The following is a 22579-nucleotide window of genomic DNA, read 5'->3' as shown; positions in this document are numbered from 1 at the left end:
AGCCTAGTGGTTAGAGTGGAGTGGCGGCAGGGTAGCCTAGTGGTTAGAGTGGAGTGGTGGCAGGGTGGCCTAGTGGTTAGAGTGGAGTGGTGGCAGGGTAGCCTAGTGGTTAGAGTGGAGGGTGGCAGGGTGGCCTAGTGGTTAGAGTGGAGTGGTGGCAGGGTAGCCTAGTGGTTAGAGTGGAGGGGTTGGCCTAGTGGTTAGAGTGTAGAGGTGGTAGGGTAGCCTAGTGGTTAGAGTGGAGTGGTGGCAGGGTAGCCTAGTGGTTAGAGTGTAGAGGCGGCAGGGGTAGCCTAGTGGTTAGAGTGGAGTGGTGGCAGGGTAGCCTAGTGGTTAGAGTGGAGGGGTGGCAGGGTAGCCTAGTGGTTAGAGTGGAGGGGTGGCAGGGTAGCCTAGTGGTTAGAGTGGAGTGGTGGCAGGGTAGCCTAGTGGTTAGAGTGGAGGGTGGCAGGGTAGCCTAGTGGTTAGAGTGGAGTGGTGGCAGGGTAGCCTAGTGGTTAGAGTGTAGAGGTGGTAGGGTAGCCTAGTGGTTAGAGTGGAGTGGTGGCAGGGTAGCCTAGTGGTTAGAGTGGAGTGGTGGCAGGGTAGCCTAGTGGTTAGAGTGTGGCGGCAGGGTAGCCTAGTAGTTAGAGTGGAGTGGCGGTAGGGTAGCCTAGTGGTTAGAGTGGAGTGGCGGTAGGGTAGCCTAGTGGTTAGAGTGGGTGGCGGCAGGGTAGCCTAGTGGTTAGAGTGGAGTGGCGGCAGGGTAGCCTAGTGGTTAGAGTGGAGTGGTGGCAGGGTAGCCTAGTGGTTAGAGTGGAGTGGCGGTAGGGTAGCCTAGTGGTTAGAGTGGAGTGGCGGCAGGAGTAGCCTAGTGGTTAGAGTGGAGTGGCGGCAGGGTAGCCTAGTGGTTAGAGTGGAGTGGCGGCAGGGTAGCCTAGTGGTTAGAGTGGAGTGGTGGCAGGGTAGCCTAGTGGTTAGAGTGTAGAGGTGGCAGGGTAGCCTAGTGGTTAGAGTGGAGTGGCGGCAGGGTAGCCTAGTGGTTAGAGTGGAGGGCGGCAGGGTAGCCTAGTGGTTAGAGTGTAGAGGAGGCAGGGTAGCCTAGTGGTTAGAGTGGAGTGGTGGCAGGGTAGCCTAGTGGTTAGAGTGGAGTGGTGGCAGGGTGGCCTAGTGGTTAGAGTGGAGGGGTGGCAGGGTAGCCTAGTGGTTAGAGTGGAGTGGTGGCAGGGTAGCCTAGTGGTTAGAGTGGAGTGGTGGCAGGGTAGCCTAGTGGTTAGAGTAGGTGGCGGCAGGGTAGCCTAGTGGTTAGAGTGGAGAGGCGGCAGGGTAGCCTAGTGGTTAGAGTGGAGTGGCGGTAGGGTAGCCTAGTGGTTAGAGTGGAGTGGCGGTAGGGTAGCCTAGTGGTTAGAGTGGAGTGGCGGCAGGGTAGCCTAGTGGTTAGAGTGGAGTGGCGGCAGGGTAGCCTAGTGGTTAGAGTGGAGTGGTGGCAGGGTAGCCTAGTGGTTAGAGTGGAGTGGCGGCAGGGTAGCCTAGTGGTTAGAGTGGAGTGGCGGCAGGGTAGCCTAGTGGTTAGAGTGGAGTGGCGGCAGGGTAGCCTAGTGGTTAGAGTGGAGTGGCGGCAGGGTAGCCTAGTGGTTAGAGTGGAGTGGTGGCAGGGTAGCCTAGTGGTTAGAGTGTAGAGGTGGCAGGGTAGCCTAGTGGTTAGAGTGGAGAGGCGGCAGGGTAGCCTAGTGGTTTAGAGTGTAGAGGTGGCAGGGTAGCCTAGTGGTTAGAGTGGAGAGGTGGCAGGGTAGCCTAGTGGTTAGAGTGGAGTGGCGGCAGGGTAGCCTAGTGGTTAGAGTGGAGTGGCGGTAGGGTAGCCTAGTGGTTAGAGTGGAGTGGCGGTAGGGTAGCCTAGTGGTTAGAGTGGAGTGGCGGCAGGGTAGCCTAGTGGTTAGAGTGGAGTGGTGGCAGGGTAGCCTAGTGGTTAGAGTGGAGTGGCGGCAGGGTAGCCTAGTGGTTAGAGTGTAGAGGTGGCAGGGTAGCCTAGTGGTTAGAGTGGAGAGGTGGCAGGGTAGCCTAGTGGTTAGAGTGGAGAGGTGGCAGGGTAGCCTAGTGGTTAGAGTGGAGGCGGCAGGGTAGCCTAGTGGTTAGAGTGGAGTGGCGGCAGGGTAGCCTAGTGGTTAGAGTGGAGTGGCGGCAGGGTAGCCTAGTGGTTAATGTGTAGAGGTGGCAGGGTAGCCTAGTGGTTAGAGTGTAGAGGTGGCAGGGTAGCCCAGTGGTTAGAGTGGAGAGGTGGCAGGGTAGCCTAGTGGTTAGAGTGTAGAGGTGGCAGGGTAGCCCAGTGGTTAGAGTGTAGAGGTGGCAGGGTAGCCTAGTGGTTAGAGTGTAGAGGTGGCAGGGTAGCCTAGTGGTTAGAGTGTAGAGGTGGCAGGGTAGCCTAGTGGTTAGAGTGTAGAGGTGGCAGGGTAGCCTAGTGGTTAGAGTGTAGAGGTGGCAGGGTAGCCCAGTGGTTAGAGTGTAGAGGTGGCAGGGTAGCCTAGTGGTTAGAGTGTAGAGGTGGCAGGGTAGCCTAGTGGTTAGAAGTGTAGAGGTGGATGGGTAGCCTAGTGGTTAGAGTGGAGGGTGGCAGGGTAGCCTAGTGGTTAGAGTGGAGAGGTGGCAGGGTAGCCTAGTGGTTAGAGTGGAGAGGTGGCAGGGTAGCCTAGTGGTTAGAGTGGAGTGGCGGCAGGGTAGCCTAGTGGTTAGAGTGGAGTGGTGGCAGGGTGGCCTACCAGTAAGTACAGATAGTAGTATAAATCCCCTGGCACAGTCCCCGCAGCCGGACAACTTTCTCACGGTTTCTGGAAGGAAATGCTGTAGGAAAGCTCAACCGGTGTCGCTCATTCAGCAGACAGAAACTTTCAACCGGTTTTCCCCATTAAGCAGCGGGTCGGTGTCAGAGGCCGAGTCTTCTCTGGTCTCTACTCCTCCCGTTACGGGGTCTGAGACGCCGAGAAGCTTCCCACCATTAGCTCTGACAAATTGAAAACTCTAGTCATTGGCGACTCCATTACCCGCAGTATTAGACTTAAAGCGAATCATCCAGCGATCATACATTGTTTACCCGGGGCAGGGCTACCGACGTTAAGGCTAATCTGAAGATGGTGCTGGCTAAAGCTAAAACTGGCGAGTGTAGAGAGTATAGAGATATTGTTATCCACGTCGGCACCAACGATGTTAGGATGAAACAGTCAGAGATCACCAGCGCAACCTAGTCTTCTGCGTGCATATCAGCTAGAAAGATGTGTCGGCATCGAGTAATTGTCTCTGGCCCCCTCCCAGTTAGGGGAGTGATGAGCTCTACAGCAGAGTCTCACAACTCAATCGCTGGTTGAAAACTGTTTTCTGCCCCTCCCAAAAGATAGAATTTGTAGATAATTGGCCCTCTTTCTGGGACTCACCCACAAACAGGACCAAGCCTGACCTGCTGAGGAGTGACGGACTCCATCCTAGCTGGAGGGTGCTCTCATCTTATCTGCCAACATAGACAGGGCTCTAACTCCTCTAGCTCCACAATGAAATAGGGTGCAGGCCAGGCAGCAGGCTGTTAGCCAGCCTGCCAGCATAGTGGAGTCTGCCACTAGCATAGTCAGTGTAGTCAGCTCAGCTATCACCATTGAGACCGTGTCTGTGCCTCGACCTAGGTTGGGCAAAACTAAACATGGCGGTGTTCGCCTTAGCAATCTCACTAGGATAAAGACCACCTCCATTCCTGTCATTACTGAAAGAGATCATGATACCTCACATCTCAAAATAGGGCTACTTAATGTTAGATCCCTTACTTCAAAGGCAATTATAGTCAATGAACTAATCACTGATCATAATCTTGATGTGATTGGCCTGACTGAAACATGGCTTAAGCCTGATGAATTTACTGTGTTAAATGAGGCCTCACCTCCTGGCTACACTAGTGACCATATCCCCCGTGCATCCCGCAAAGGCGGAGGTGTTGCTAACATTTACGATAGCAAATTTCAATTTACAAAAAAAAAAATGGCGTTTTCGTCTTTTGAGCTTCTAGTCATGAAATCTATGCAGCCTACTCAATCACTTTTTATAGCTACTGTTTACAGGCCTCCTGGGCCATATACAGCGTTTCTCACTGAGTTCCCTGAATTCCTATCAGACCTTGTAGTCATTGCAGATAATATTCTAATCTTTGGTGACTTTAATATTCACATGGAAAAGTCCACAGACCCACTCCAAAAGGCTTTTGGAGCCATCATCGACTCAGTGGGTTTGTCCAACATGTCTCTGGACCCACTCACTGTCACAGTCATACGCTGGACCTAGTTTTGTCCCATGGAATAAATGTTGTGGATCTTAATGTTTTCCTCATAATCCTGGACTATCGGACCACCATTTTATTACGTTTGCAATTGCAACAAATAATCTGCTCAGACCCCAACCAAGGAACATCAAAAGTCGTGCTATAAATTCACAGACAACACAAAGATTCCTTGATGCCCTTCCAGACTCCCTCTGCCTACCCAAGGACGCCAGAGGACAAAAATCCGTTAACCACCTAACTGAGGATCTCAATTTAACCTTGCGCAATACCTAGATGCAGTTGCACCCCTAAAAACTAAAAAATGTCTCATAAGAAACTAGCTCCCTGGTACACAGAAAATACCGAGCTCTGAAGCAAGCTTCAGAAAATTGGAACGGAAATGGCGCCACACCAAACTGGAAGTCTTCCGACTAGCTTGGAAGGACGGTACCGTGCAGTACCGAAGAGCCCTTACTGCTGCTCGATCGTCCTATTTTTCTAACTTAATTGAGGAAAATAAGAACAATCCGAAATTCCTTTTTGATACTGTGGCAAAGCTAACTAAAAAGCAGCATTCCCCAGAGAGGATGACTTTCACTTTAGCAGTGATAAATTCATGAACTTCTTTGAGGAAAAGATTATGATTATTAGAAAGCAAATTACGGACTCCTCTTTAAACCTGCGTATTCCTCCAAACCTCAGTTGTCCTGAGTCTGCACAACTCTGCCAGGACCTAGGATCAAGAGAGACGCTCAAGTGTTTTAGTACTATATCTCTTGACACAATGATGAAAATAATCATGGCCTCTAAACCTTCAAGCTGTATACTGGACCCTATTCCAACTAAACTACTGAAAGAGCTGCTTCCTGTGCTTGGCCCTCCTATGTTGAACATAATAAATGGCTCTCTATCCACTGGATGTGTACCAAACTCACTAAAAGTGGCAGTAATAAAGCCTCTCTTGAAAAAGCCAAACCTTGACCCAGAAAATATAAAAAACTATCGGCCTATATCGAATCTTCCATTCCTCTCAAAGATTTTAGAGAAGGCTGTTGCGCAGCAACTAACTGCCTTCCTGAAGACAAACAATGTATACGAAATGCTTCAGTCTGGTTTTAGACCCCATCATAGCACTGAGACGGCACTTGTGAAGGTGGTAAATGACATTTTAATGGCATCGGACCGAGCTCTGCATCTGTCCTCGTGCTCCTAGACCTTAGTGCTGCTTTTGATACCATCGATCACCACATTCTTTTGGAGAGATTGGAAACCCAAATTGGTCTACACGGACATGTTCTGGCCTGGTTTAGGTCTTATCTGTCGGAAAGATATCAGTTTGTCTCTGTGAATGGTTTGTCCTCTGACAAATCAACTGTACATTTCGGTGTTCCTCAAGGTTCTGTTTTAGGACCACTATTGTTTTCACTATATATTTTACCTCTTGGGGATGTTATTCGAAAACATAATGTAAACTTTCACTGCTATGCGGATGACACACAGCTTTACATTTCAATGAAACATGGTGAAGCCCCAAAATTGCCCTCGCTAGAAGCATGTGTTTCAGACATAAGGAAGTGGATGGCTGCAAACTTTCTACTATTAAACTCAGACAAAACAGAGATGCTTGTTCTAGGTCCCAAGAAACAAAGAGATCTTCTGTTGAATCTGACAATTAATCTTAATGGTTGTACAGTCGTCTCAAATAAAACTGTGAAGGACCTCGGCGTTACTCTGGACCCTGATCTCTCTTTTGAAGAACATATCAAGACTGTTTCAAGGACAGCTTTTTTTCCATCTACGTAACATTGCAAAAATCAGAAACTTTCTTTCCAAAAGTGATGCAGAAAAATATATCTATGCTTTTGTCACTTCTAGGTTAGAGCACTGCAATGCTCTACTCTACTTTCCGGCTACCCGGATAAAGCACTAAATAAACTTCAGTTAGTGCTAAATACGGCTGCTAGAATCCTGACTAGAACCAAAAAATATGACCATATTACTCCAGTGCTAGCTTCTCTACACTGGCTTCCTGTTAAGGCAAGGACTGATTTCAAGGTTTTACTGCTAACCTACAAAGCATTACATGGGCTTGCTCCTACCTACCTCTCTGATTTGGTCCTGCCGTACATACCTACACGTACGCTACGGTCACAAGACGCAGGCCTCCTAATTGTCCCTAGAATTTCTAAGCAAACAGCTGGAGGCAGGGCTTTCTCCTATAGAGCTCCATTTTTATGGAACGGTCTGCCTACCCATGTCAGAGACGCAAACTCGGTCTCAACCTTTAAGTCTTTACTGAAGACTCATCTCTTCAGTGGGTCATATGATTGAGTGTAGTCTGGCCCAGGAGTGGGAAGGTGAACGGAAAGGCTCTGGAGCAACGAACCGCCCTTGCTGTCTCTGCCTGGCCGGTTCCCCTCTTTCCACTGGGATTCTCTGCATCTAACCCTGTTACGGGGCTGAGTCACTGGCTTGCTGGGGCTCTCTCGTGCCGTCCCTGGGGGTGCGTCACCTGGGTGGGTTGATTCACTGTTGTGGTCGGCCTGTCTGGGTTGCCCCCCTTGGGTTGTACCGTGGCGGAGATCTTTGTGGGCTATACTCGGCCTTGTCTCAGGATGGTAAGTTGGTGGTTGAAGATATCCCTCTAGTGGTGTGGGGGATGTGCTTTGGCAAAGTGGGTGGGGTTATATCCTTCCTGTTTGGCCCTGTCCGGGGGTGTCCTCGGATGGGGCCACAGTGTCTCCTGACCCCTCCTGTCTCAGCCTCCAGTATTTATGCTGCAGTAGTTTATGTGTCGGGGGGCTAGGGTCAGTTTGTTATATCTGGAGTACTTCTCCTGTCCTATTCGGTGTCCTGTGTGAATCTAAGTGATCGTTCTCTAATTCTCTCCTTCTCTCTTTCTTTCTCTCTCTCGGAGGACCTGAGCCCTAGGACCATGTCCCAGGACTACCTGACATGAGGACTCCTTGCTGTCCCCAGTCCACCTGGCCATGCTCCTGTTCCAGTTTCAACTGACCTGAGCCCTAGGACCGTGCCCCAGGACTACCTGACATGAAGGCTCCTTGCTGTCCCCAGTCCACCTGACTGTGCTGCTGCTCCAGTTTCAACTGTTCTGCCTTATTATTATTCGACCATGCTGGTCATTTATGAACATTTGAACATCTTGGTCATGTTCTGTTATAATCTCTACCCGGCACAGCCAGAAGAGGACTGGCCACCCCACATAGCCCGGTTCCTCTCTAGGTTTCTTCCTAGGTTTTGGCCTTTCTAGGGAGTTTTTCCTAGCCACCGTGCTTTTACACCTGCATTGTTTGCTGTTTGGGGTTTTAGGCTGGGTTTCTGTACAGCACTTTGAGATATCAGCTGATGTACGAAGGGCTATATAAATAAATTTGATTTGATTTTGATTTGATTTGGTTAGAGTGGAGTGGTGGCAGGGTAGCCTAGTGGTTAGAGTGGAGTGGTGGCAGGGTGGCCTAGTGGTTAGAGTGGAGTGGTGGCAGGGTAGCCCAGTGGTTAGAGTGGAGGGGTGGCAGGGTGGCCTAGTGGTTAGAGTGGAGGGGTGGCAGGGTAGCCTAGTGGTTAGAGTGGAGGGTGGCAGGGAAGCCTAGTGGTTAGAGTGGAGTGGTGGCAGGGTAGCCTAGTGGTTAGAGTGGAGGGGTGGCAGGGTAGCCTAGTGGTTAGAGTGGAGTGGCGGCAGGGTAGCCTAGTGGTTAGAGTGGAGTGGTGGCAGGGTAGCCTAGTGGTTAGAGTGGAGTGGTGGCAGGGTAGCCTAGTGGTTAGAGTGGAGGGCGGCAGGGTGGCCTAGTGGTTAGAGTGGAGGGTGGCAGGGTAGCCTAGTGGTTAGAGTGGAGTGGCGGCAGGGTAGCCTAGTGGTTAGAGTGGAGTGGTGGCAGGGTAGCCTAGTGGTTAGAGTGGAGTGGTGGCAGGGTAGCCTAGTGGTTAGAGTGGAGGGGTGGCAGGGTGGCCTAGTGGTTAGAGTGGAGGGTGGCAGGGTAGCCTAGTGGTTAGAGTGGAGGGGTGGCAGGGAAGCCTAGTGGTTAGAGTGGAGTGGTGGCAGGGTAGCCTAGTGGTTAGAGTGGAGGGGTGGCAGGGTAGCCTAGTGGTTAGAGTGGATTGGTGGCAGGGTAGCCTAGTGGTTAGAGTGGAGTGGTGGAAGGGTGGCCTAGTGGTTAGAGTGGAGTGGTGGCAGGGTAGCCTAGTGGTTAGAGTAGAGTGGCGGCAGGGTAGCCTAGTGGTTAGAGTGTAGAGGAGGCAGGGTAGCCTAGTGGTTAGAGTGGAGTGGTGGCAGGGTAGCCTAGTGGTTAGAGTGGAGTGGTGGCAGGGTGGCCTAGTGGTTAGAGTGGAGGGGTGGCAGGGTAGCCTAGTGGTTAGAGTGGAGTGGTGGCAGGGTAGCCTAGTGGTTAGAGTGGAGTGGCGGCAGGGTAGCCTAGTGGTTAGAGTGGAGTGGCGGCAGGGTAGCCTAGTGGTTAGAGTGGAGTGGCGGCAGGGTAGCCTAGTGGTTAGAGTGGAGTGGTGGCAGGGTAGCCTAGTGGTTAGAGTGGAGTGGCGGCAGGGTAGCCTAGTGGTTAGAGTGGAGTGGCGGCAGGGTAGCCTAGTGGTTAGAGTGGGTGGCGGCAGGGTAGCCTAGTGGTTAGAGTGGAGTGGCGGTAGGGGAGCCTAGTGGTTAGAGTGGAGTGGTGGCAGGGTAGCCTAGTGGTTAGAGTGGAGGGGTGGCAGGGTGGCCTAGTGGTTAGAGTGGAGGGTGGCAGGGTAGCCTAGTGGTTAGAGTGGAGTGGTGGCAGGGTGGCCTAGTGGTTAGAGTGGAGTGGTGGCAGGGTAGCCTAGTGGTTAGAGTGGAGGGTGGCAGGGTGGCCTAGTGGTTAGAGTGGAGGGTGGCAGGGTAGCCTAGTGGTTAGAGTGGAGGGTGGCAGGAAGCCTAGTGGTTAGAGTGGAGTGGTGGCAGGGTAGCCTAGTGGTTAGAGTGGAGGGCGGCAGGGTAGCCTAGTGGTTAGAGTGGAGTGGTGGCAGGGTAGCCTAGTGGTTAGAGTGGGTGGCGGCAGGGTAGCCTAGTGGTTAGAGTGGAGTGGTGGCAGGGTAGCCTAGTGGTTAGAGTGGAGTGGTGGCAGGGTAGCCTAGTGGTTAGAGTGGAGGGGTGGCAGGGTAGCCTAGTGGTTAGAAGTGGAGGGTGGCAGGGTAGCCTAGTGGTTAGAGTGGAGAGGTGGCAGGGAAGCCTAGTGGTTAGAGTGGAGTGGTGGCAGGGTAGCCTAGTGGTTAGAGTGGAGGGGTGGCAGGGTAGCCTAGTGGTTAGAGTGGATTGGTGGCAGGGTAGCCTAGTGGTTAGAGTGGAGTGGTGGAAGGGTGGCCTAGTGGTTAGAGTGGAGTGGTGGCAGGGTAGCCTAGTGGTTAGAGTGGAGTGGCGGCAGGGTAGCCTAGTGGTTAGAGTGTAGAGGAGGCAGGGTAGCCTAGTGGTTAGAGTGGAGTGGTGGCAGGGTAGCCTAGTGGTTAGAGTGGAGTGGTGGCAGGGTGGCCTAGTGGTTAGAGTGGAGGGTGGCAGGGTAGCCTAGTGGTTAGAGTGGAGTGGTGGCAGGGTAGCCTAGTGGTTAGAGTGGAGTGGCGGCAGGGTAGCCTAGTGGTTAGAGTGAAGTGGCGGCAGGGTAGCCTAGTGGTTAGAGTGGAGTGGCGGCAGGGTAGCCTAGTGGTTAGAGTGGAGTGGTGGCAGGGTAGCCTAGTGGTTAGAGTGGAGTGGCGGCAGGGTAGCCTAGTGGTTAGAGTGGAGTGACGGTAGGGTAGCCTAGTGGTTAGAGTGGAGTGGCGGCAGGGTAGCCTAGTGGTTAGAGTGGAGTGGCGGTAGGGGAGCCTAGTGGTTAGAGTGGAGTGGTGGCAGGGTAGCCTAGTGGTTAGAGTGGAGGGTGGCAGGGTAGCCTAGTGGTTAGAGTGGAGGGGTGGCAGGGTAGCCTAGTGGTTAGAGTGGAGTGGTGGCAGGGTGGCCTAGTGGTTAGAGTGGAGTGGTGGCAGGGTAGCCTAGTGGTTAGAGTGGAGGGTGGCAGGGTGGCCTAGTGGTTAGAGTGGAGGGGTGGCAGGGTAGCCTAGTGGTTAGAGTGGAGGGGGTGGCAGGAAGCCTAGTGGTTAGAGTGGAGTGGTGGCAGGGTAGCCTAGTGGTTAGAGTGGAGGGGGGCAGGGTAGCCTAGTGGTTAGAGTGGAGTGGTGGCAGGGTAGCCTAGTGGTTAGAGTGGAGTGGCGGCAGGGTAGCCTAGTGGTTAGAGTGGGTGGTGGCAGGGTAGCCTAGTGGTTAGAGTGGAGGGGGCGGCAGGGTGGCCTAGTGGTTAGAGTGGAGGGGTGGCAGGGTAGCCTAGTGGTTAGAGTGGAGTGGCGGCAGGGTAGCCTAGTGGTTAGAGTGGAGTGGTGGCAGGGTAGCCTAGTGGTTAGAGTGGAGTGGTGGCAGGGTAGCCTAGTGGTTAGAGTGGAGGGGTGGCAGGGTAGCCTAGTGGTTAGAGTGGAGGGGTGGCAGGGTAGCCTAGTGGTTAGAGTGGAGGGGTGGCAGGGTAGCCTAGTGGTTAGAGTGGAGTGGTGGCAGGGTAGCCTAGTGGTTAGAGTGGAGGGGTGGCAGGGTAGCCTAGTGGTTAGAGTGGATTGGTGGCAGGGTAGCCTAGTGGTTAGAGTGGAGTGGTGGAAGGGTGGCCTAGTGGTTAGAGTGGAGTGGTGGCAGGGTAGCCTAGTGGTTAGAGTGGAGTGGCGGCAGGGTAGCCTAGTGGTTAGAGTGTAGAGGAGGCAGGGTAGCCTAGTGGTTAGAGTGGAGGGGGTGGCAGGGTGGCCTAGTGGTTAGAGTGGAGGGTGGCAGGGTAGCCTAGTGGTTAGAGTGGAGTGGTGGCAGGGTGGCCTAGTGGTTAGAGTGGAGTGGTGGCAGGGTAGCCTAGTGGTTAGAGTGGAGGGGTGGCAGGGTGGCCTAGTGGTTAGAGTGGAGGGGTGGCAGGGTAGCCTAGTGGTTAGAGTGGAGGGTGGCAGGGTAGCCTAGTGGTTAGAGTGGAGTGGTGGCAGGGTAGCCTAGTGGTTAGAGTGGAGGGGTGGCAGGGTAGCCTAGTGGTTAGAGTGGAGTGGCGGCAGGGTAGCCTAGTGGTTAGAGTGGAGTGGCGGCAGGGTAGCCTAGTGGTTAGAGTGGAGTGGTGGCAGGGTAGCCTAGTGGTTAGAGTGGGTGGCGGTAGGGTAGCCTAGTGGTTAGAGTGGAGTGGCGGCAGGGTAGCCTAGTGGTTAGAGTGGAGTGGCGGTAGGGGAGCCTAGTGGTTAGAGTGGAGTGGTGGCAGGGTAGCCTAGTGGTTAGAGTGGAGGGTGGCAGGGTAGCCTAGTGGTTAGAGTGGAGGGGTGGCAGGGTAGCCTAGTGGTTAGAGTGGAGTGGTGGCAGGGTAGCCTAGTGGTTAGAGTGGAGTGGTGGCAGGGTAGCCTAGTGGTTAGAGTGGAGGGGTGGCAGGGTGGCCTAGTGGTTAGAGTGGAGGGTGGCAGGGTAGCCTAGTGGTTAGAGTGGAGGGGTGGCAGGGTAGCCTAGTGGTTAGAGTGGAGTGGTGGCAGGGTAGCCTAGTGGTTAGAGTGGAGGGGTGGCAGGGTAGCCTAGTGGTTAGAGTGGAGTGGCGGCAGGGTAGCCTAGTGGTTAGAGTGGAGTGGCGGCAGGGTAGCCTAGTGGTTAGAGTGGAGTGGTGGCAGGGTAGCCTAGTGGTTAGAGTGGAGGGCGGCAGGGTAGCCTAGTGGTTAGAGTGGAGGGTGGCAGGGTAGCCTAGTGGTTAGAAGTGGGTGGCGGCAGGGTAGCCTAGTGGTTAGAGTGAGTGGCGGCAGGGTAGCCTAGTGGTTAGAGTGGAGTGGTGGCAGGGTAGCCTAGTGGTTAGAGTGGAGGGGTGGCAGGGTGGCCTAGTGGTTAGAGTGGAGGGGTGGCAGGGTAGCCTAGTGGTTAGAGTGGAGGGGTGGCAGGGTAGCCTAGTGGTTAGAGTGGAGTGGTGGCAGGGTAGCCTAGTGGTTAGAGTGGAGGGGTGGCAGGGTAGCCTAGTGGTTAGAGTGGATTGGTGGCAGGGTAGCCTAGTGGTTAGAGTGGAGTGGTGGAAGGGTGGCCTAGTGGTTAGAGTGGAGTGGTGGCAGGGTAGCCTAGTGGTTAGAGTGGAGTGGCGGCAGGGTAGCCTAGTGGTTAGAGTGTAGAGGAGGCAGGGTAGCCTTGTGGTTAGAGTGGAGTGGTGGCAGGGTAGCCTAGTGGTTAGAGTGGAGTGGTGGCAGGGTGGCCTAGTGGTTAGAGTGGAGGGTGGCAGGGTAGCCTAGTGGTTAGAGTGGAGTGGTGGCAGGGTAGCCTAGTGGTTAGAGTGGAGTGACGGTAGGGTAGCCTAGTGGTTAGAGTGGAGTGGTGGCAGGGTAGCCTAGTGGTTAGAGTGGGTGGCGGCAGGGTAGCCTAGTGGTTAGAGTGGAGTGGCGGCAGGGTAGCCTAGTGGTTAGAGTGGAGTGGCGGCAGGGTAGCCTAGTGGTTAGAGTGGAGTGGCGGCAGGGTAGCCTAGTGGTTAGAGTGTAGAGGTGGCAGCGTAGCCTAGTGGTTAGAGTGTAGAGGTGGCAGGGTAGCCCAGTGGTTAGAGTGGAGAGGTGGCAGGGTAGCCTAGTGGTTAGAGTGTAGAGGTGGCAGGGTAGCCCAGTGGTTAGAGTGTAGAGGTGGCAGGGTAGCCTAGTGGTTAGAGTGTAGAGGTGGCAGGGTAGCCTAGTGGTTAGAGTGTAGAGGTGGCAGGGTAGCCTAGTGGTTAGAGTGGAGTGGTGGCAGGGTAGCCTAGTGGTTAGAGTGGAGGGGTGGCAGGGTGGCCTAGTGGTTAGAGTGGAGTGGTGGTAGGGTAGCCTAGTGGTTAGAGTGGAGTGGCGGCAGGGTAGCCTAGTGGTTAGAGTGGAGTGGCGGTAGGGAGCCTAGTGGTTAGAGTGGAGTGGTGGCAGGGTAGCCTAGTGGTTAGAGTGGAGGGGGTGGCAGGGTGGCCTAGTGGTTAGAGTGGAGGGGTGGCAGGGTAGCCTAGTGGTTAGAGTGGAGTGGTGGCAGGGTAGCCTAGTGGTTAGAGTGGAGTGGTGGCAGGGTAGCCTAGTGGTTAGAGTGGAGGGTGGCAGGGTGGCCTAGTGGTTAGAGTGGAGGGGTGGCAGGGTAGCCTAGTGGTTAGAGTGGAGGGTGGCAGGGAAGCCTAGTGGTTAGAGTGGAGTGGTGGCAGGGTAGCCTAGTGGTTAGAGTGGAGGGGCGGCAGGGTAGCCTAGTGGTTAGAGTGGAGTGGCGGCAGGGTAGCCTAGTGGTTAGAGTGGAGTGGCGGCAGGGTAGCCTAGTGGTTAGAGTGGAGTGGTGGCAGGGTAGCCTAGTGGTTAGAGTGGAGGGTGGCAGGGTGGCCTAGTGGTTAGAGTGGAGGGGTGGCAGGGTAGCCTAGTGGTTAGAGTGGAGTGGCGGCAGGGTAGCCTAGTGGTTAGAGTGGAGTGGCGGCAGGGTAGCCTAGTGGTTAGAGTGGAGTGGTGGCAGGTAGCCTAGTGGTTAGAGTGGAGGGGTGGCAGGGTGGCCTAGTGGTTAGAGTGGAGGGTGGCAGGGTAGCCTAGTGGTTAGAGTGGAGGGGTGGCAGGAAGCCTAGTGGTTAGAGTGGAGTGGTGGCAGGGTAGCCTAGTGGTTAGAGTGGAGGGGTGGCAGGGTAGCCTAGTGGTTAGAGTGGATTGGTGGCAGGGTAGCCTAGTGGTTAGAGTGGAGTGGTGGAAGGGTGGCCTAGTGGTTAGAGTGGAGTGGTGGCAGGGTAGCCTAGTGGTTAGAGTGGAGTGGCGGCAGGGTAGCCTAGTGGTTAGAGTGTGTAGAGGAGGCAGGGTAGCCTTGTGGTTAGAGTGGAGTGGTGGCAGGGTAGCCTAGTGGTTAGAGTGGAGTGGTGGCAGGGTGGCCTAGTGGTTAGAGTGGAGGGGTGGCAGGGTAGCCTAGTGGTTAGAGTGGAGTGGTGGCAGGGTAGCCTAGTGGTTAGAGTGGAGTGGTGGTAGGGTAGCCTAGTGGTTAGAGTGGAGTGGTGGCAGGGTAGCCTAGTGGTTAGAGTGGAGTGGCGGCAGGGTAGCCTAGTGGTTAGAGTGGAGTGGCGGCAGGGTAGCCTAGTGGTTAGAGTGGAGTGGCGGCAGGGTAGCCTAGTGGTTAGAGTGGGTGGCGGCAGGGTAGCCTAGTGGTTAGAGTGGAGAGGTGGCAGCGTAGCCTAGTGGTTAGAGTGTAGAGGTGGCAGGGTAGCCCAGTGGTTAGAGTGGAGAGGTGGCAGGGTAGCCTAGTGGTTAGAGTGTAGAGGTGGCAGGGTAGCCCAGTGGTTAGAGTGGAGAGGTGGCAGGGTAGCCTAGTGGTTAGAGTGTAGAGGTGGCAGGGTAGCCTAGTGGTTAGAGTGTAGAGGTGGCAGGGTAGCCTAGTGGTTAGAGTGGAGAGGTGGCAGGGTAGCCTAGTGGTTAGAGTGGAGAGGTGGCAGGGTAGCCTAGTGGTTAGAGTGGAGGGGTGGCAGGGTAGCCTAGTGGTTAGAGTGGAGTGGTGGCAGGGTAGCCTAGTGGTTAGAGTGGAGTGGCGGCAGGGTAGCCTAGTGGTTAGAGTGGGTGGTGGCAGGGTAGCCTAGTGGTTAGAGTGGAGGGTGGCAGGGTAGCCTAGTGGTTAGAGTGGAGTGGTGGCAGGGTAGCCTAGTGGTTAGAGTGGAGGGGTGGCAGGGTGGCCTAGTGGTTAGAGTGGAGGGGTGGCAGGGTAGCCTAGTGGTTAGAGTGGAGAGGTGGCAGGGTAGCCTAGTGGTTAGAGTGGAGTGGTGGCAGGGTAGCCTAGTGGTTAGAGTGGAGGGGTGGCAGGGTAGCCTAGTGGTTAGAGTGGAGTGGCGGCAGGGTAGCCTAGTGGTTAGAGTGGAGTGGCGGCAGGGTAGCCTAGTGGTTAGAGTGGAGTGGTGGCAGGGTAGCCTAGTGGTTAGAGTGGAGGGTGGCAGGGTAGCCTAGTGGTTAGAGTGGAGGGGTGGCAGGGTAGCCTAGTGGTTAGAGTGGAGTGGCGGCAGGGTAGCCTAGTGGTTAGAGTGGAGTGGTGGGCAGGGTAGCCTAGTGGTTAGAGTGGAGTGGTGGCAGGGTAGCCTAGTGGTTAGAATGGAGGGTGGCAGGGTGGCCTAGTGGTTAGAGTGGAGGGGTGGCAGGGTAGCCTAGTGGTTAGAGTGGAGGGGTGGCAGGGAAGCCTAGTGGTTAGAGTGGAGTGGTGGCAGGGTAGCCTAGTGGTTAGAGTGGAGGGGTGGCAGGGTAGCCTAGTGGTTAGAGTGGATTGGTGGCAGGGTAGCCTAGTGGTTAGAGTGGAGTGGTGGAAGGGTGGCCTAGTGGTTAGAGTGGAGGGGTGGCAGGGTAGCCTAGTGGTTAGAGTGGAGTGGCGGCAGGGTAGCCTAGTGGTTAGAGTGTAGAGGTGGCAGGGTAGCCTAGTGGTTAGAGTGGAGTGGTGGCAGGGTAGCCTAGTGGTTAGAGTGGAGTGGTGGCAGGGTGGCCTAGTGGTTAGAGTGGAGGGGTGGCAGGGTAGCCTAGTGGTTAGAGTGGAGTGGTGGCAGGGTAGCCTAGTGGTTAGAGTGGAGTGGTGTAGGGTAGCCTAGTGGTTAGAGTGGAGTGGCGGCAGGGTAGCCTAGTGGTTAGAGTGGAGTGGCGGCAGGGTAGCCTAGTGGTTAGAGTGGAAGGCGGCAGGGTAGCCTAGTGGTTAGAGTGGAGTGGCGGCAGGGTAGCCTAGTGGTTAGAGTGGAGGTGGCAGGGTAGCCTAGTGGTTAGAGTGGAGGGGCGGCAGGGTAGCCTAGTGGTTAGAGTGGAGTGGCGGCAGGGTAGCCTAGTGGTTAGAGTGGAGTGGTGGCAGGGTAGCCTAGTGGTTAGAGTGGAGTGGCGGCAGGGTAGCCTAGTGGTTAGAGTGGAGTGGCGGCAGGGTAGCCTAGTGGTTAGAGTGGAGTGGCGGCAGGGTAGCCTAGTGGTTAGAGTGGAGGGTGGCAGGGTAGCCTAGTGGTTAGAGTGGAGGTGGCAGGGTAGCCTAGTGGTTAGAGTGGAGAGGTGGCAGGGTAGCCTAGTGGTTAGAGTGTAGAGGCGGCAGGGTAGCCTAGTGGTTAGAGTGGAGGGGCGGCAGGGTAGCCTAGTGGTTAGAGTGGAGGGGCGGCAGGGTAGCCTAGTGGTTAGAGTGGAGTGGCGGCAGGGTAGCCTAGTGGTTAGAGTGGAGAGGTGGCAGGGTAGCCTAGTGGTTAGAGTGGAGGGGTGGCAGGGTAGCCTAGTGGTTAGAGTGGAGTGGCGGCAGGGTAGCCTAGTGGTTAGAGTGGAGTGGCGGCAGGGTAGCCTAGTGGTTAGAGTGGAGTGGTGGCAGGGTAGCCTAGTGGTTAGAGTGGAGGGCGGCAGGTGGCCTAGTGGTTAGAGTGGAGGGGTGGCAGGGTAGCCTAGTGGTTAGAGTGGGTGGCGGCAGGGTAGCCTAGTGGTTAGAGTGGAGTGGCGGCAGGGTAGCCTAGTGGTTAGAGTGGAGTGGTGGCAGGGTAGCCTAGTGGTTAGAGTGGAGGGTGGCAGGGTGGCCTAGTGGTTAGAGTGGAGGGTGGCAGGGTAGCCTAGTGGTTAGAGTGGAGGGTGGCAGGAAGCCTAGTGGTTAGAGTGGAGTGGTGGCAGGGTAGCCTAGTGGTTAGAGTGGAGGGTGGCAGGGTAGCCTAGTGGTTAGAGTGGATTGGTGGCAGGGTAGCCTAGTGGTTAGAGTGGAGTGGTGGAAGGGTGGCCTAGTGGTTAGAGTGGAGTGGTGGCAGGGTAGCCTAGTGGTTAGAGTGGAGTGGCGGCAGGGTAGCCTAGTGGTTAGAGTGTAGAGAGGCAGGGTAGCCTTGTGGTTAGAGTGGAGTGGTGGCAGGGTAGCCTAGTGGTTAGAGTGGAGTGGTGGCAGGGTGGCCTAGTGGTTAGAGTGGAGGGGTGGCAGGGTAGCCTAGTGGTTAGAGTGGAGTGGTGGCAGGGTAGCCTAGTGGTTAGAGTGGAGTGGTGGCAGGGTAGCCTAGTGGTTAGAGTGGGTGGCGGCAGGGGTAGCCTAGTGGTTAGAAGTGGAGTGGCGGCAGGGTAGCCTAGTGGTTAGAGTGGGTGGTGGCAGGGTAGCCTAGTGGTTAGAGTGGGTAGCGGCAGGGTAGCCTAGTGGTTAGAGTGGAGTGACGGTAGGGTAGCCTAGTGGTTAGAGTGGAGTGGCGGCAGGGTAGCCTAGTGGTTAGAGTGGAGAGTGGCGGTAGGGAGCCTAGTGGTTAGAGTGGAGTGGCGGCAGGGTAGCCTAGTGGTTAGAGTGGAGAGGCGGCAGGGTAGCCTAGTGGTTAGAGTGGAGTGGTGGCAGGGTAGCCTAGTGGTTAGAGTGGAGTGGCGGCAGGGTAGCCTAGTGGTTAGAGTGGAGGGTGGCAGGGTAGCCTAGTGGTTAGAAGTGTAGGGGCGGCAGGGTAGCCTAGTGGTTAGAGTGGAGAGGTGGCAGGGTAGCCTAGTGGTTAGAGTGGAGTGGCGGCAGGGTAGCCTAGTGGTTAGAGTGGAGAGCGGCAGGGTAGCCTAGTGGTTAGAGTGGAGCGGCAGGGTAGCCTAGTGGTTAGAGTGGAGTGGCGGCAGGGTAGCCTAGTGGTTAGAGTGGAGTGGTGGCAGGGTAGCCTAGTGGTTAGAGTGGAGTGGCGGTAGGGTAGCCTAGTGGTTAGAGTGTAGAGGTGGCAGGGTAGCCTAGTGGTTAGAGTGGAGAGGTGGCAGGGTAGCCTAGTGGTTAGAGTGTAGGGTGGCAGGGTAGCCCAGTGGTTAGAGTGGAGAGGTGGCAGGGTAGCCTAGTGGTTAGAGTGTAGAGGTGGCAGGGTAGCCTAGTGGTTAGAGTGGAGGGGTGGCAGGGTAGCCTAGTGGTTAGAGTGGAGAGGTGGCAGGGTAGCCTAGTGGTTAGAGTGGAGTGGCGGCAGGGTAGCCTAGTGGTTAGAGTGGAGGCGGCAGGGTGGCCTAGTGGTTAGAGTGGAGTGGTGGCAGGGTAGCCTAGTGGTTAGAGTGTAGAGGTGGCAGGGTAGCCTAGTGGTTAGAGTGGAGTGGTGGCAGGGTAGCCTAGTGGTTAGAGTGGAGTGGTGGCAGGGTAGCCTAGTGGTTAGAGTGGAGGGGTGGCAGGGTGGCCTAGTGGTTAGAGTGGAGGGGTGGCAGGGTAGCCTAGTGGTTAGAGTGGAGGGTGGCAGGGAAGCCTAGTGGTTAGAGTGGAGTGGTGGCAGGGTAGCCTAGTGGTTAGAGTGGAGGGGTGGCAGGGTAGCCTAGTGGTTAGAGTGGAGAGGTGGCAGGGTAGCCTAGTGGTTAGAGTGGAGTGGTGGCAGGGTAGCCTAGTGGTTAGAAGTGGAGGGGTGGCAGGGTGGCCTAGTGGTTAGAGTGGAGGGTGGCAGGGTAGCCTAGTGGTTAGAGTGGAGGGGTGGCAGGGTAGCCTAGTGGTTAGAGTGGAGTGGTGGCAGGGTAGCCTAGTGGTTAGAGTGGAGGGTGGCAGGGTAGCCTAGTGGTTAGAGTGGAGGGGTGGCAGGGTAGCCTAGTGGTTAGAGTGGAGGGGTGGCAGGGTAGCCTAGTGGTTAGAGTGGAGTGGTGGCAGGGTAGCCTAGTGGTTAGAGTGGAGGGTGGCAGGGTAGCCTAGTGGTTAGAGTGGAGTGGCGGCAGGGTAGCCTAGTGGTTAGAGTGGGTGGCGGCAGGGTAGCCTAGTGGTTAGAGTGGAGTGGCGGCAGGGTAGCCTAGTGGTTAGAGTGGAGTGGTGGCAGGGTAGCCTAGTGGTTAGAGTGGAGGGGTGGCAGGGTGGCCTAGTGGTTAGAGTGGAGGGGTGGCAGGGTAGCCTAGTGGTTAGAGTGGAGTGGCGGCAGGGTAGCCTAGTGGTTAGAGTGGAGTGGCGGCAGGGTAGCCTAGTGGTTAGAGTGGAGTGGCGGCAGGGTAGCCTAGTGGTTAGAGTGGAGTGGTGGCAGGGTAGCCTAGTGGTTAGAGTGGAGGGGTGGCAGGGTGGCCTAGTGGTTAGAGTGGAGGGTGGCAGGGTAGCCTAGTGGTTAGAGTGGAGGGTGGCAGGGAAGCCTAGTGGTTAGAGTGGAGTGGTGGCAGGGTAGCCTAGTGGTTAGAGTGGAGGGTGGCAGGGTAGCCTAGTGGTTAGAGTGGATTGGTGGCAGGGTAGCCTAGTGGTTAGAGTGGAGTGGTGTCAGGGTGGCCTAGTGGTTAGAGTGGAGTGGTGGCAGGGTAGCCTAGTGGTTAGAGTGGAGTGGCGGCAGGGTAGCCTAGTGTTTAGAGTGTAGAGGTGGCAGGGTAGCCTAGTGGTTAGAGTGGAGTGGTGGCAGGGTAGCCTAGTGGTTAGAGTGGAGTGGTGGCAGGGTGGCCTAGTGGTTAGAGTGTAGTGGTGGCAGGGTAGCCTAGTGGTTAGAGTGTAGAGGTGGCAGGGTAGCCTAGTGGTTAGAGTGGAGTGGTGGCAGGGTAGCCTAGTGGTTAGAGTGGAGTGGTGGCAGGGTAGCCTAGTGGTTAGAGTGGAGGGGTGGCAGGGTGGCCTAGTGGTTAGAGTGGAGGGCGGCAGGGTAGCCTAGTGGTTAGAGTGGAGGGGTGGCAGGGTAGCCTAGTGGTTAGAGTGGAGTGGTGGCAGGTAGCCTAGTGGTTAGAGTGGAGGGGTGGCAGGGTAGCCTAGTGGTTAGAGTGTAGAGTGGCAGGGTAGCCTAGTGGTTAGAGTGGAGTGGTGGCAGGGTAGCCTAGTGGTTAGAGTGGAGGGTGGCAGGGTGGCCTAGTGGTTAGAGTGGAGGGGTGGCAGGGTAGCCTAGTGGTTAGAGTGGAGGGGTGGCAGGGAAGCCTAGTGGTTAGAGTGGAGTGGTGGCAGGGTAGCCTAGTGGTTAGAGTGGAGGGGTGGCAGGGTGGCCTAGTGGTTAGAGTGGAGGGGTGGCAGGGTAGCCTAGTGGTTAGAGTGGAGGGGTGGCAGGGAAGCCTAGTGGTTAGAGTGGAGTGGTGGCAGGGTAGCCTAGTGGTTAGAGTGGAGGGTGGCAGGGTAGCCTAGTGGTTAGAGTGGAGTGGCGGCAGGGTAGCCTAGTGGTTAGAGTGGAGTGGCGGCAGGGTAGCCTAGTGGTTAGAGTGGAGTGGCGGCAGGGTAGCCTAGTGGTTAGAGTGGAGTGGTGGCAGGGTAGCCTAGTGGTTAGAGTGGAGGGGTGGCAGGGTAGCCTAGTGGTTAGAGTGGAGGGGTGGCAGGGTAGCCTAGTGGTTAGAGTGGAGTGGCGGCAGGGTAGCCTAGTGGTTAGAGTGGAGTGGCGGCAGGGTAGCCTAGTGGTTAGAGTGGAGTGGCGGCAGGGTAGCCTAGTGGTTAGAGTGGAGTGGTGGCAGGGTAGCCTAGTGGTTAGAGTGGAGGGGTGGCAGGGTGGCCTAGTGGTTAGAGTGGAGGGTGGCAGGGTAGCCTAGTGGTTAGAGTGGAGGGGTGGCAGGAAGCCTAGTGGTTAGAGTGGAGTGGTGGCAGGGTAGACTAGTGGTTAGAGTGGAGGGTGGCAGGGTAGCCTAGTGGTTAGAGTGGATTGGTGGCAGGGTAGCCTAGTGGTTAGAAGTGGAGTGGTGGCAGGGTGGCCTAGTGGTTAGAGTGGAGTGGTGGCAGGGTAGCCTAGTGGTTAGAGTGGAGTGGCGGCAGGGTAGCCTAGTGGTTAGAGTGTAGAGGTGGCAGGGTAGCCTAGTGGTTAGAGTGGAGTGGTGGCAGGGTAGCCTAGTGGTTAGAGTGGAGTGGTGGCAGGGTAGCCTAGTGGTTAGAGTGGAGTGGCGGCAGGGTAGCCTAGTGGTTAGAGTGGAGTGGCGGCAGGGTAGCCTAGTGGTTAGAGTGGAGTGGCGGCAGGGTAGCCTAGTGGTTAGAGTGGAGTGGCGGCAGGGTAGCCTAGTGGTTAGAGTGGAGTGGCGGCAGGGTAGCCTAGTGGTTAGAGTGGAGTGGTGGCAGGGTAGCCTAGTGGTTAGAGTGGAGTGGCGGCAGGGTAGCCTAGTGGTTAGAGTGGAGTGGTGGCAGGGTAGCCTAGTGGTTAGAGTGGAGTGGCGGCAGGGTAGCCTAGTGGTTAGAGTGTGGAGGCGGCAGGGTAGCCTAGTGGTTAGAGTGGAGGGGTGGCAGGGTAGCCTAGTGGTTAGAGTGGAGAGGTGGCAGGGTAGCCTAGTGGTTAGAGTGGAGTGGTGGCAGGGTAGCCTAGTGGTTAGAGTGGAGGGCGGCAGGGTAGCCTAGTGGTTAGAGTGGAGCGGCAGGGTAGCCTAGTGGTTAGAGTGGAGGGGCGGCAGGGTAGCCTAGTGGTTAGAGTGGAGTGGTGGCAGGGTAGCCTAGTGGTTAGAGTGGAGGGTGGCAGGGTAGCCTAGTGGTTAGAGTGGAGGGCGGCAGGGTAGCCTAGTGGTTAGAGTGGAGTGGCGGCAGGGTAGCCTAGTGGTTAGAGTGGAGTGGTGGCAGGGTAGCCTAGTGGTTAGAGTGGAGGGCGGCAGGGTGGCCTAGTGGTTAGAGTGGAGGGGTGGCAGGGTAGCCTAGTGGTTAGAGTGGAGTGGTGGCAGGGTAGCCTAGTGGTTAGAGTGGGTGGCGGCAGGGTAGCCTAGTGGTTAGAGTGGAGTGGTGGCAGGGTAGCCTAGTGGTTAGAGTGGAGGGTGGCAGGGTAGCCTAGTGGTTAGAGTGGAGGGGTGGCAGGGTAGCCTAGTGGTTAGAGTGGAGGGTGGCAGGAAGCCTAGTGGTTAGAGTGGAGTGGTGGCAGGGTAGCCTAGTGGTTAGAGTGGAGGGGTGGCAGGGTAGCCTAGTGGTTAGAGTGGAGGGTGGCAGGGTAGCCTAGTGGTTAGAGTGGAGTGGTGGAAGGGTGGCCTAGTGGTTAGAAGTGGAGTGGTGGCAGGGTAGCCTAGTGGTTAGAGTGGAGTGGCGGCAGGGTAGCCTAGTGGTTAGAGTGGAGAGGAGGCAGGGTAGCCTAGTGGTTAGAGTGGAGTGGTGGCAGGGTAGCCTAGTGGTTAGAGTGGAGTGGTGGCAGGGTAGCCTAGTGGTTAGAGTGGAGGGGTGGCAGGGTAGCCTAGTGGTTAGAGTGGAGTGGTGGCAGGGTAGCCTAGTGGTTAGAGTGGAGTGGTGGCAGGGTAGCCTAGTGGTTAGAGTGGAGTGGTGGCAGGGTAGCCTAGTGGTTAGAGTGGAGTGGCGGCAGGGTAGCCTAGTGGTTAGAGTGGAGTGGTGGCAGGGTAGCCTAGTGGTTAGAGTGGAGTGGCGGCAGGGTAGCCTAGTGGTTAGAGTGGAGGGCGGTAGGGTAGCCTGGTGTGGTTAGAAGTGGAGTGGCGGCAGGGTAGCCTAGTGGTTAGAGTGGAGTGGCGGTAGGGAGCCTAGTGGTTAGAGTGGAGGTAGCGGCAGGGTAGCCTAGTGGTTAGAGTGGAGTGGCGGCAGGG

At 56.1% G+C, this 22579-nt stretch overlaps 1 long non-coding RNA gene across 1 annotated transcript in view; it reads left to right on the top strand.

The window, feature by feature from the left end:
* The first annotated feature begins 1823 nt into the window (after positions 1 to 1823).
* LOC127922618 (uncharacterized) overlaps positions 1824 to 22579 on the top strand; it is a 21352-nt gene continuing 596 nt past the window's right edge. The window contains exons 1-2 of the long non-coding RNA XR_008111753.1: positions 1824 to 2057; positions 14568 to 14699. This is a non-coding gene — a long non-coding RNA (uncharacterized LOC127922618). The remainder of the gene's footprint in view (positions 2058 to 14567; positions 14700 to 22579) is intronic.

The sequence above is a fragment of the Oncorhynchus keta genome, unplaced genomic scaffold (assembly GCF_023373465.1).
Source record: "Oncorhynchus keta strain PuntledgeMale-10-30-2019 unplaced genomic scaffold, Oket_V2 Un_contig_26436_pilon_pilon, whole genome shotgun sequence".
NCBI lineage: Eukaryota > Metazoa > Chordata > Actinopteri > Salmoniformes > Salmonidae > Oncorhynchus > Oncorhynchus keta.
Note: the sequence above shows the minus strand (reverse complement) of the source record. Positions and strands in the feature narration are given on the sequence as shown.